This window comes from Hyperolius riggenbachi, chromosome 3 (genome assembly GCF_040937935.1).
Source record: "Hyperolius riggenbachi isolate aHypRig1 chromosome 3, aHypRig1.pri, whole genome shotgun sequence".
NCBI classification, from domain to species: Eukaryota; Metazoa; Chordata; class Amphibia; order Anura; family Hyperoliidae; genus Hyperolius; species Hyperolius riggenbachi.
In genome coordinates this window covers 124,129,240-124,142,622 of record NC_090648.1, presented here as the reverse complement: position 1 = coordinate 124,142,622, position 13,383 = coordinate 124,129,240, and the positions used below count along the sequence as shown (strand labels likewise).

General features: G+C 50.5%; 1 protein-coding gene across 1 annotated transcript in view; it reads left to right on the top strand.

Annotated features, from left to right (window-relative positions):
- Positions 1–2,524: 2,524 nt before the first annotated feature.
- LOC137561132 (neuropeptide Y receptor type 1-like) overlaps positions 2,525–13,383 on the top strand; it is a 29,079-nt gene continuing 18,220 nt past the window's right edge. Inside the window, exon 1 of the mRNA XM_068272394.1 lies at positions 2,525–2,946. The gene's annotated coding sequence lies outside the window, so the exon portion shown is untranslated. The remainder of the gene's footprint in view (positions 2,947–13,383) is intronic.

Genomic DNA, 13,383 nt, shown 5'->3' with positions numbered 1-13,383 from the left:
AACAGGCGAACGGGCGATCGGAGGAGGACGGCACGGGACATTCCAGCTGCAGGGGGCCGATAAAAGCTCCAGGTAAGTGGCAGTTTTTGTTTTTTTAAAGTGCAAGAGAACGCCTTTAACAGGCTGTCACCCATAAGGTGAAGGGTAACAAGCTGCAGACTGATCTAATTGGCTGATAGGACAGGGTTAGGAACAAAGGGATAGCATGCCAACACGGCAGACAGTATACTGAGACTGAATTGAGCAAACAACAATGGGTGCTGTTTAGCCAGGGCTCAAATAAGTCTGACTTGCCATGCCAACTGCTCACAAGTCCATCAGGGCTTGCCCCACCCAGGGAAGACTGGAGGAAGATCTGCAGGTAACTGCTGCAGCCCTTTCACCAGTGATGTCTTTCGATTGGTCAAATAAAGATTTTTGAAATGAGCCTTCATTTATGATTATTTTATAAACACTGCTTTTATTTTTATGGAACAGTCCATCTTTGGGATCTTAATCCTTCTGTCATTCTTTTGTCCTAATTTATCCCTCTTTCAGGACTGTTGGTACAGATCTGTGTAAATATTTATATTTTTCTCCTGAAAAATGTTTTAAATTGACTCTAAATGCAATTATCATCCTTTAAGTATTTTCAAAGTTTTGAATGTAACGTATTTTTTTTTTTTTGTTGGATTACCCTTACAGTCAGAGATGCCCCAAGGACCCGTGCCACCCCGTGTGGGGGTAGGGAGGCTGTTTTGGGTTGCAGAGTAGCAGCAGGAGCTTCATATTTTACCTCGTCTGCAACAGGACAGGTCCTCCTCACTCCTCTATGCTGCCGCCATGCAGCCAATCACCTTGTGGCTGCATGGCACTTTTAATTAGAACACACTGAAGGAATCAAGTCCTGGTTTATGGCAAGTGCGTACTTGAGCCAATAAGATTTCTGCTTTTCTTTGTTTAGGTTTATCACTTAAAATATATCCAAGAAGGGGAAAAGGTTCTATTTTACTTACCTGGGGCTTCTCCCCGCCCCCCTGTAGCCATTTTGCTGACACTTGTTTCAATGCGTGTAGGCATGCAATTGTACTGCTGTGCCCCTCCAAAAGCTTGCTGACTAGACTAGTTGTAGGGTACTGCGCATGCGCAGCCCAGGCTGTGTGCCTCCACGATCACGTGCTCATAGCTGGGAGCCTTCTAGGCAATAGCCTGCTACTGGCAATTTGTCAGAGGAACACACAGTGGCACAACGGAGCAGAAGAGGAGGAAACCAAGGGACCTGTAAGGCTGGGTGGGCTGAAAGAAGCTCCAGGTAAGTAAAAAAGAATTTGTTTCCACCGTCCCAGGCCTACTTTAATTGTCTGAACAATTTTAGCTTGTGCCGCTGCAAAAGCCACAACAGCACTAAAACATAAGGGGTCCTATGTTAATTTTTTTTAGCACTGTGGTTTGGTAAAAAAGCATAAATTAAAGCATTATGACTTGACAGGGGTGTAACCAGGGGCGTAACAATAGCCCCTGCTGCTATTGAGCCATGGGCCCCCTGCTTCCCTTGGGGGAAGAAGGCTGAGGGGAGGGGGAGGCATGGCTCTAGGGTCCCATTTGTAGGGGCAGGAGGGGACACAGCGCAGGAAGGGGGAGCGGCGGGGAGAGGTGAATGACCCCTCCCCCCCCCACCTCGGGCTCCCCCTTCAGCGCTTCCCCCATCCAGAAATGACAGCAGCGGCAGCAAGCAGGGAACATGGACTTTTTCCACGTTCCCTGCGATGGAGGTTCAGTGATAGGGGGCCCCCATCCAAAGTTTTGCAGGGGGGCCCACTGCCCAGTGATTTCTAGTTACGTCCCTCGGTCCCTGGGTGTAACTACAAGGGGCCCAGAGCTGTAAGGGGGCCCCAAATACAACTTCACTCTGGGGTCTATCCTTCAGATCAGGTGTTTTTGTGGCTACACTAGTAATGGGTGTGAAGATTATGATGGTCACACTTGCTTTATGTCTTTTGCAGGATGGGCTCCCAGGCTCTAAGAGTCAATGGGGGTAGGCAAGGGAAACAGTGCAAACATTGGGGGACCCATTTAAAGTTTAGCATGGGGAGCTCCATGACTTGTAGTTACATCCCTGGTTGCTGAAGTCTGATATGGAGCAGAAGAGATGACCAGTCTGAATAGATGGACCGCCTCGTGTTTCTCTCCTCTACATTCCGTGCTTTTATGTACTCTATGCAGGAGGCGGAAGCAGCGCAAGGCTGAGTGCCCAGTCAGAAATAGCAGAGATGTCATTAATAAGTGAGCAGGAATAGCCGAGCTCCTGGAGACCCAGCAATGCTGGAGCACAGCAGTAGCAGCTGTAGAGGGGCATGCGTGCCCCGGGAACACCAGAAGGTGCCGAGCTGCGCGCTGTCACAAGGATTCCGAATAATTTGTTTTCTGTTGCTGGCAGATTCCAGATAAAAAAGAATTTGGTTTCCTAGCAACAGCAGCTGATTTTCCCATAATGAGTCTGTCCGTCTGCTGAGATCTCTTCATTATTTTTTTTCCCGCAGAAGCTCCGTGATTTTCTCCAGTGAAAGAAATCTCCTGGGGCTGCTGGGGGTATGCCCCCTACAATCCTGGCCCCCCTAAGAGGAGTGTCAGCCGGGGGAAGAGTGGAGGCGAGAGAGGAAGGAGAGCAGTGGGGCGAGTGCAGGGGCTGACAAGACACAGGGATAGAAGGTAGAGGAACAAGTAAAGGGGCGCTAAGACAGAAGCTCCTGAGAATGTGGAGATACGACTAAGGCCAGGGGTTAACTAAGGAATGGGAATGATGACACCATGAGGTAGCAGGGAGAGAGGTAAAGAGTGGGCTGAGACAGCAGTGGGTGGGGGACACTAGAAGAGCTGTGTGCAGATATCTGTCAGGTCTCTCCTACCATCTTCCCTGGACACCTGAAACCTACCTGCTGCTGCTGCCGCCTCTCCTCTATGTGACATGTAAGTGACTCCTCTTCCCTTATATCATCCATGCTGTACCACATGCCAGTGTGATCACTTTCCAGCTTACCATCTGCTCTGCTGGCAGGTACCTCTCATCAGCTTACCCCCTGCATCTGCTGGGCACCTTGTACAAGCTTACCCCCTGCATCTGCTGGGCACCTCTTACCAGCGTACCCCCTGCATCTGCTGGGCACCTCTTACCAGCGTACCCCCTGCATCTGCTGGGCACCTTGTACAAGCTTACCTCCTGCATCTGCTGGGCACCTCTTACCAGCGTACCCCCCTGCATCTGCTGGGCACCTTGTACAAGCTTACCTCCTGCATCTGCTGGGCACCTCTTACCAGCATACCCCCTGCATCTGCTGGGTACCTTGTACAAGCTTACCTCCTGCATCTGCTGGGGACCTCTTACCAGCGTACCCCCTGCATCTGCTGGGCACCTTGTACAAGCTTACCTCCTGCATCTGCTGGGCACCTCTTACCAGCGTACCCCCTGCATCTGCTGGGCACCTTGTACAAGCTTACCTCCTGCATCTGCTGGGCACCTCTTACCAGCGTACCCCCCTGCATCTGCTGGGCACCTTGTACAAGCTTACCTCCTGCATCTGCTGGGCACCTCTTACCAGCATACCCCCTGCATCTGCTGGGTACCTTGTACAAGCTTACCTCCTGCATCTGCTGGGGACCTCTTACCAGCGTACCCCCTGCATCTGCTGGGCACCTTGTACAAGCTTACCTCCTGCATCTGCTGGGCACCTCTTACCAGCGTACCCCCTGCATCTGCTGGGCACCTTGTACAAGCTTACCTCCTGCATCTGCTGGGCACCTCTTACCAGCATACCCCCTGCATCTGCTGGGTACCTTGTACAAGCTTACCTCCTGCATCTGCTGGGGACCTCTTACCAGCGTACCCCCTGCATCTGCTGGGCACCTTGTACAAGCTTACCTCCTGCATCTGCTGGGCACCTCTTACCAGCGTACCCCCTGCATCTGCTGGGCACCTTGTACAAGCTTACCTCCTGCATCTGCTGGGCACCTCTTACCAGCGTACCCCGTGCATCTGCTGGGCACATCTTACCAGCTTACCCCCTGTATCTGCTGGGCACCTCTCACTAGCTTACCCCCTGCATCTGCTGGGCATTCTCACACTAGCTTACCCCCATCATCTGCTGGGCACCTCTCACTAGCTTACCCCCTGCATCTGCTGGGCATTCTCTCACTAGCTTACCCCCTGCATCTGCTGGGCATTCTCTCACTAGCTTACCCCCTGCATCTGCTGGGCACCTCTCACCAGCTTACACCCTTCATCTGCTGGGCACCTCTTACCAGCTTAACCCCTGCAATCCATCTGCTGGGCACCTCTCACCAGCTTACCCCCATCACCTGCTGGGCACCTCTCACCAGCTTACCCCATCATCTGCTGGGCACCTCTCACTAGCTTACCCCCATCAGCTGGTTACCTCTTACTAGCTTACCCCCATCATCTGCTGGTTACCTCTTACTAGCTTACCCCCATCACCTGCTGGGCACCTCTCACCAGCTTACCCCCATCATCTGCTAGTTACCTCTTACTAGCTTACCCCCTGCATCTGCTGGGCACCTCTCACCAGCTTACCCCCTTCATCTGCTGGGCACCTCTCACTAGCTTACCCCCTGAATTGCATCTGCTGGGCACCTCTCACCAGCTTACCCCCTTCATCTGCTGGGCACCTCTTACCAGCTTAACCCCTGCAATGCATCTGCTGGGCACCTCTCGCCAGCTTACCCCCATCACCTGCTGGGCACCTCTCACCAGCTTACCCCCATCATCTGCTGGTTACCTCTTACTAGCTTACCCCCATCACCTGCTGGGCACCTCTCACCAGCTTACCCCCATCATCTGCTGGTTACCTCTTACCAGCTTACCCCCTTCATCTGCTGGGCACCTCTTACCAGCGTACCCCCCTGCATCTGCTGGGCACCTTGTACAAGCTTACCTCCTGCATCTGCTGGGCACCTCTTACCAGCATACCCCCTGCATCTGCTGGGTACCTTGTACAAGCTTACCTCCTGCATCTGCTGGGGACCTCTTACCAGCGTACCCCCTGCATCTGCTGGGCACCTTGTACAAGCTTACCTCCTGCATCTGCTGGGCACCTCTTACCAGCGTACCCCCTGCATCTGCTGGGCACCTTGTACAAGCTTACCTCCTGCATCTGCTGGGCACCTCTTACCAGCGTACCCCCCTGCATCTGCTGGGCACCTTGTACAAGCTTACCTCCTGCATCTGCTGGGCACCTCTTACCAGCATACCCCCTGCATCTGCTGGGTACCTTGTACAAGCTTACCTCCTGCATCTGCTGGGGACCTCTTACCAGCGTACCCCCTGCATCTGCTGGGCACCTTGTACAAGCTTACCTCCTGCATCTGCTGGGCACCTCTTACCAGCGTACCCCCTGCATCTGCTGGGCACCTTGTACAAGCTTACCTCCTGCATCTGCTGGGCACCTCTTACCAGCATACCCCCTGCATCTGCTGGGTACCTTGTACAAGCTTACCTCCTGCATCTGCTGGGGACCTCTTACCAGCGTACCCCCTGCATCTGCTGGGCACCTTGTACAAGCTTACCTCCTGCATCTGCTGGGCACCTCTTACCAGCGTACCCCCTGCATCTGCTGGGCACCTTGTACAAGCTTACCTCCTGCATCTGCTGGGCACCTCTTACCAGCGTACCCCGTGCATCTGCTGGGCACATCTTACCAGCTTACCCCCTGTATCTGCTGGGCACCTCTCACTAGCTTACCCCCTGCATCTGCTGGGCATTCTCACACTAGCTTACCCCCATCATCTGCTGGGCACCTCTCACTAGCTTACCCCCTGCATCTGCTGGGCATTCTCTCACTAGCTTACCCCCTGCATCTGCTGGGCATTCTCTCACTAGCTTACCCCCTGCATCTGCTGGGCACCTCTCACCAGCTTACACCCTTCATCTGCTGGGCACCTCTTACCAGCTTAACCCCTGCAATCCATCTGCTGGGCACCTCTCACCAGCTTACCCCCATCACCTGCTGGGCACCTCTCACCAGCTTACCCCATCATCTGCTGGGCACCTCTCACTAGCTTACCCCCATCAGCTGGTTACCTCTTACTAGCTTACCCCCATCATCTGCTGGTTACCTCTTACTAGCTTACCCCCATCACCTGCTGGGCACCTCTCACCAGCTTACCCCCATCATCTGCTAGTTACCTCTTACTAGCTTACCCCCTGCATCTGCTGGGCACCTCTCACCAGCTTACCCCCTTCATCTGCTGGGCACCTCTCACTAGCTTACCCCCTGAATTGCATCTGCTGGGCACCTCTCACCAGCTTACCCCCTTCATCTGCTGGGCACCTCTTACCAGCTTAACCCCTGCAATGCATCTGCTGGGCACCTCTCGCCAGCTTACCCCCATCACCTGCTGGGCACCTCTCACCAGCTTACCCCCATCATCTGCTGGTTACCTCTTACTAGCTTACCCCCATCACCTGCTGGGCACCTCTCACCAGCTTACCCCCATCATCTGCTGGTTACCTCTTACCAGCTTACCCCCTTCATCTGCTGGGCACCTCTCACCAGCTTACCCCCATCATCTGCTGGTTACCTCTTACCAGCTTACCCCCTTCATCTGCTGGGCACCTCTCACTAGCTTACCCCCTGAATTGCATCTGCTGGGCACCTCTCACTAGCTTACCCCCTGCATCTGCTGGGCACCTGTTATTACCCCCTGCATCTGCTGGGCACCTCTCACCTCCCCGTCTCTGCTGGGCAGCTCTTATTACCGTCCTAACCCCTGCATCTTCTGGGCTCCTCTCACCAGTTAAAGCCCTGCATTAAATCTTCTGGGCACTTCTCATCAATCATGTCCCTGTTTCCTATGGTTATATTAACACTCTCACTGCCATCTCTGTCTGTCCTGTACATCAGCAAAACATTTGGAATGTGCTGTAATACAGAATGAAAGCTCAGCCATCTGAGAAACTTGCCATCTGCTATCTTTCTAGATCGGTGCACCTGGACACCTGTTCAAAACCTGAAGTGAAAGGATTGTGTGTGGGGGGGGTATTATTTCCTACAGACAAAAATCCACCTTGCCTGGCAGTTGTACCAATCCTCTGCTTTCAGTATTTTCCATTTCACTGCCACAAAACTTGCATGCACATCAGGTGTTCTGGCTCCACTAACTGTATGCTTGTGCAGGGGTCACAATCATGGCAGACAGAGCAGACTGGTAGCCTGTGTATATCTGTTGCTTTAAAATTGGATTGTGTTGTTTCAAGTTCAAGGACAACGCACCAAGCAGTTTTAGCTCAGTGTCAATAGGTTGAATTATTTACAAGCTTCTTTGCACAGAGAGGTCTGGTAATGGGGTCCAATACAATGTTTTGTCACAGAGATTTTGCTGATGAAGTCCAAGGTGTTTCTCTGTCACACAGACTTTGATAATGAGGTCCAGTGTGCGTCTGTGTCACAGGAACATCGGTTGTAAGGTCCCAGGTGCATCTGTGCCTCACAGACTTTGATAATGAGGTCCAGGGTGCGACTGTGTCACAGGTACATAAGTGGTAAGGTCCCAGGTTCTTCTATGCCTCACAGACTTTGATAATGAGGTCCAGGGTGCTTCAGTGCCACAGGTCAGGTACTTTGCTAATTAAGTCCAATGTGCCTCTGTGTCACACAGACTTTGATAGTAGAAGCAGTAGAGTGTTATACTGTGTTAGCCATCACTAAAAGCAAGATTTTGATAATGAGGTCCAGGGTGCTTCTGTGCCACAAGAACATTGATGGTAAGGTCCAAGGTGCTTCTGTGTCACACAGACTTTGATAATGAGATCCAGGGTGCTTCTGTGCCACAGGAACATTGATGGTAGGGTCCAAGATGCTTCTGTGTCACACAGACTTTGATAATGAGGTCCAGGGTGCTTCTGTGCCACAGGAACATTGATGGTAGAGTCCAAGGTACTTCTGTGTCACACAGACTTTGATAATGAGATCCAGGGTGCTTCTGTGCTACAGGAACATTGATGGTAGGGTCCAAGGTGCTTCTGTGTCACACAGACTTTGATAATGAGGTCCAGGGTGCTTCTGTGCCACAGGAACATTGATGGTAGGGTCCAAGGTGCTTCTGTGTCACACAGACTTTGATAATGAGGTCCAGGGTGCTTCTGTGCCACAGGAACATTGATGGTAGAGTCCAAGGTACTTCTGTGTCACACAGACTTTGATAATGAGATCCAGGGTGCTTCTGTGCTACAGGAACATTGATGGTAGGGTCCAAGGTGCTTCTGTGTCACACAGACTTTGATAATGAGGTCCAGGGTGCTTCTGTGCCACAGGAACATTGATGGTAGGGTCCAAGGTGCTTCTGTGTCACACAGACTTTGGGTCACACAGATTTCAGTAATGAGGTCCAAGGTGCTTTGTGTGTCGCAGAGTCTTTGGTGGTTAGATCCAGTTTGCTTCTTTGCCACAGATACTGTGGGGATGAGGTACAAGGTACCTCTGTGTCACAGGCACGTTAATGAGGGCCAAGGTGCTTCTGTGTCTCACAAAGATTTTGATAATAAGGTCCAGGGTGCTTCTGTGCCACAGGAACATTGATGGTAGGGTCCAAGGTACTTCTGTGTCACACAGACTTTGATAATGAGGTCCAGGGTGCTTTTGTGCCACAGGAACATTGATGGTAGGGTCCAAGGTGCTTCTGTGTCACACAGACTTTGATAATGAGGTCCAGGGTGCTTATGTGCCACAGGAGCATTGATGGTAGGGTCCAAGGTGCTTCTGTGTCACGCAAACTTTGATAATGAGGTCCAGGGTGCTTCTGTGCCACAGGGACATTGATGGTAAGGTCCAAGGTGCTTCTGTGTCTCACAAAGATTTTGATAATGAGGTTCAGGGTGCTTCTGTGCCACAGGAACATTGATGGTAGGGTCCAAGGTACTTCTGTGTCACACAGACTTTGATAATAAGGTCCAGGGTGCTTCTGTGCCACAGGAACATTGATGGTAGGGTCCAAGGTGCTTCTGTGTCACACAGACTTTGATAATGAGGTCCAGGGTGCTTCTGTGCCACAGGAGCATTGATGGTAAGGTCCAAGGTGCTTCTGTGTCACACAGACTTTGATAATGAGGTCCAGGGTGCTTCTGTGCCACAGGAACATTGATGGTAAGGTCCAAGGTGCTTCTGTGTCACACAGACTTTGATAATGAGGTCCAGGGTGCTTCAGTGCCACAGGTCAGGTACTTTGCTAATTAAGTCCAATGTGCCTCTGTGTCACACAGACTTTGATAGTAGAAGCAGTAGAGTGTTATACTGTGTTAGCCATCACTAAAAGCAAGATTTTGATAATGAGGTCCAGGGTGCTTCTGTGCCACAAGAACATTGATGGTAAGGTCCAAGGTGCTTCTGTGTCACACAGACTTTGATAATGAGATCCAGGGTGCTTCTGTGCCACAGGAACATTGATGGTAGGGTCCAAGATGCTTCTGTGTCACACAGACTTTGATAATGAGGTCCAGGGTGCTTCTGTGCCACAGGAACATTGATGGTAGAGTCCAAGGTACTTCTGTGTCACACAGACTTTGATAATGAGATCCAGGGTGCTTCTGTGCTACAGGAACATTGATGGTAGGGTCCAAGGTGCTTCTGTGTCACACAGACTTTGATAATGAGGTCCAGGGTGCTTCTGTGCCACAGGAACATTGATGGTAGGGTCCAAGGTGCTTCTGTGTCACACAGACTTTGGGTCACACAGATTTCAGTAATGAGGTCCAAGGTGCTTTGTGTGTCGCAGAGTCTTTGGTGGTTAGATCCAGTTTGCTTCTTTGCCACAGATACTGTGGGGATGAGGTACAAGGTACCTCTGTGTCACAGGCACGTTAATGAGGGCCAAGGTGCTTCTGTGTCTCACAAAGATTTTGATAATAAGGTCCAGGGTGCTTCTGTGCCACAGGAACATTGATGGTAGGGTCCAAGGTACTTCTGTGTCACACAGACTTTGATAATGAGGTCCAGGGTGCTTTTGTGCCACAGGAACATTGATGGTAGGGTCCAAGGTGCTTCTGTGTCACACAGACTTTGATAATGAGGTCCAGGGTGCTTATGTGCCACAGGAGCATTGATGGTAGGGTCCAAGGTGCTTCTGTGTCACGCAAACTTTGATAATGAGGTCCAGGGTGCTTCTGTGCCACAGGGACATTGATGGTAAGGTCCAAGGTGCTTCTGTGTCTCACAAAGATTTTGATAATGAGGTTCAGGGTGCTTCTGTGCCACAGGAACATTGATGGTAGGGTCCAAGGTACTTCTGTGTCACACAGACTTTGATAATGAGATCCAGGGTGCTTCTGTGCTACAGGAACATTGATGGTAGGGTCCAAGGTGCTTCTGTGTCACACAGACTTTGATAATGAGGTCCAGGGTGCTTCTGTGCCACAGGAACATTGATGGTAGGGTCCAAGGTGCTTCTGTGTCACAAAGACTTTGGGTCACACAGATTTCAGTAATGAGGTCCAAGGTGCTTTGTGTGTCGCAGAGTCTTTGGTGGTTAGATCCAGTTTGCTTCTTTGCCACAGATACTGTGGGGATGAGGTACAAGGTACCTCTGTGTCACAGGCACGTTAATGAGGGCCAAGGTGCTTCTGTGTCTCACAAAGATTTTGATAATAAGGTCCAGGGTGCTTCTGTGCCACAGGAACATTGATGGTAGGGTCCAAGGTACTTCTGTGTCACACAGACTTTGATAATGAGGTCCAGGGTGCTTTTGTGCCACAGGAACATTGATGGTAGGGTCCAAGGTGCTTCTGTGTCACACAGACTTTGATAATGAGGTCCAGGGTGCTTATGTGCCACAGGAGCATTGATGGTAGGGTCCAAGGTGCTTCTGTGTCACGCAAACTTTGATAATGAGGTCCAGGGTGCTTCTGTGCCACAGGGACATTGATGGTAAGGTCCAAGGTGCTTCTGTGTCTCTCAAAGATTTTGATAATGAGGTTCAGGGTGCTTCTGTGCCACAGGAACATTGATGGTAGGGTCCAAGGTACTTCTGTGTCACACAGACTTTGATAATAAGGTCCAGGGTGCTTCTGTGCCACAGGAACATTGATGGTAGGGTCCAAGGTGCTTCTGTGTCACACAGACTTTGATAATGAGGTCCAGGGTGCTTCTGTGCCACAGGAGCATTGATGGTAAGGTCCAAGGTGCTTCTGTGTCACACAGACTTTGATAATGAGGTCCAGGGTGCTTCTGTGCCACAGGAACATTGATGGTAAGGTCCAAGGTGCTTCTGTGTCACACAGACTTTGATAATGAGGTCCAGGGTGCTTCTGTGCCACAGGGACATTGATGGTAAGGTCCCAGGTGCTTCTGTGTCACACAGACTTTGGGTCACACAGATTTCAGTAATGAGGTCCAAGGTGCTTTGTGTGTCGCAGAGCAGGGATGGTCGTAGTCAGCCAACTTCGCTACGCTGGAACTACGCGTAGTTTTACGCAATTACACTTCGCCAAACTACGGCTTCGAAATCAAATATTTGATTCGTATGCATTTCGTAGAATACGCGTTAAAATACGCAATTACGCGTAGTGCAAAGCGTAGTGTATGCGGATGCTTATGCCTGTAGGCAGAAAATTTTACGCATTAATTCCTCTTTAGATGCTTATCCCGGTAACTCTTCTATGCATACATTCCCCTTTCCAATGCGTAAATTTGTAAGCATACAATCGTACGCGGAAAAATAGACGCGAGTAATGCATACGTAGTTCACTACGCAATACACATGTTAACTACGCATAGTAAGCGTAAGCTACGCGTAGCGGTACTTCGCTATGCGTAAATTCGTAAGCGTAGTTCTGCAACTTCACCTACGAACTACGATGCGTAGATGCAAACTACGATGCGTAAATTCGCACTGGCGTAGTTTCTGCTCATCCCTGTGGCAGAGTCTTTGGTGGTAAGATCCAGTTTGCTTCTTTGCCACAGATACTGTGGGGATGAGGTCCAAGGTACCTCTGTGTCACAGGCACGTTAATGAGGGCCAAGGTGCTATGGACATTAAAAATAATCTGAAGTGAGAAGGATATGGAGGCTGACATATTTATTTAATTTCAAACAATACCAGTTGCCTGGCTATCCTGCTGATCCTTTGCCTCTAATACTTTTAGCCATAGACCCTGAACAAGCACAGGTGTTTCCGACAAAAAACTGACAAGATTAGCTGCATGCCTATTTCAGGTGTGTGATTCAGACTCTACTGCAGCCAGAAAGATCAGCAGGACAGCCAGGCAACTGATATTGTTTAAAAGGAAATAAATATGGCAACCACCATACGTCTTGCTTCAGGTTCCTTTTAAGGAAACTGTTTTACATACAGAGTTTACCAGTTTGTGAAAATGCAGTTGGAGTAGTTAAGGTGCCCATTAACGGTACAATTTTGCAGCCAATCGATTGTTTGGGATGGATGGATTACATATATAGGAATTATCCCAAAAAAAGGATCAATTCCAATAATTGAATTGACTATTGAGAATTCGGCTGTTAATGGGGACGACCAATCAATTCCAATCAATTACCACTGCGGAAACGTTCAATCGGCCACAAAATTGTACCATTACCATGATACCGACCGCCTCTGCTGAGACTACAGTGTGTGTGCAGCAGCTCCTGCCCTATATGCTTCTACTGCTCGGCCAGTGATTTGCCTGGTGGATCACTTGACTTCGGTCAAGCGACGGGAGATTACATTGTTCTCACTCCCCCATAGAGTAGGACACTTCCCTCATTTGCAAAGCAACATGTCTGCACAGCCTGAGGCATGGGCTCCCAATCCCCGTGGGTGACATTAATTGAACACGTACAGTATACACAGCTTAATGCTGGCCACACATGGGACAATATACAGTATTTTTTAGACTATAAGACGCACTTTTTCTCCCCCAAAAGTGTGTGTGTGGGTTAGTGCGTCTTATAGGCCAAATAATACATATTCGGACCTGCACTAAAGTATGTGTCCTTTGTCCCCCTGTGTCCTCCATCCCCGTGTGTCCTCTGTCCCATGTAGCTCAGTGTCCCCGTGTCCTCTGCCCCTCCCCCTGCTTCCTCTGTCCCCGTGTCCAGTGCCTTGTTCTCTGTACCCCTTCTTCTGTTCCGTGTCCTCCATTCCCCTGTTTCCTCAGGTGTCCCCGTGTCCTCTGTCCAGTTTCCTCTGTCCTCCGGTGTCTAAAATACATACATACAGCCATACAGCACCAATCAATAGGAAGCTACCGCACAGCTTTGGGGAGCCATGCACCAATCGGGAGGGGGGCGCTGCCCCAGACAGCCGCTCACTGCTTCCTTCTTTATTAGAGCTGATTGTCTTAAGGGCGGGACAACGACTCCGTCACTGGGGCCAATCACTGCACTCCCTGCTTCTTCTTCTGCC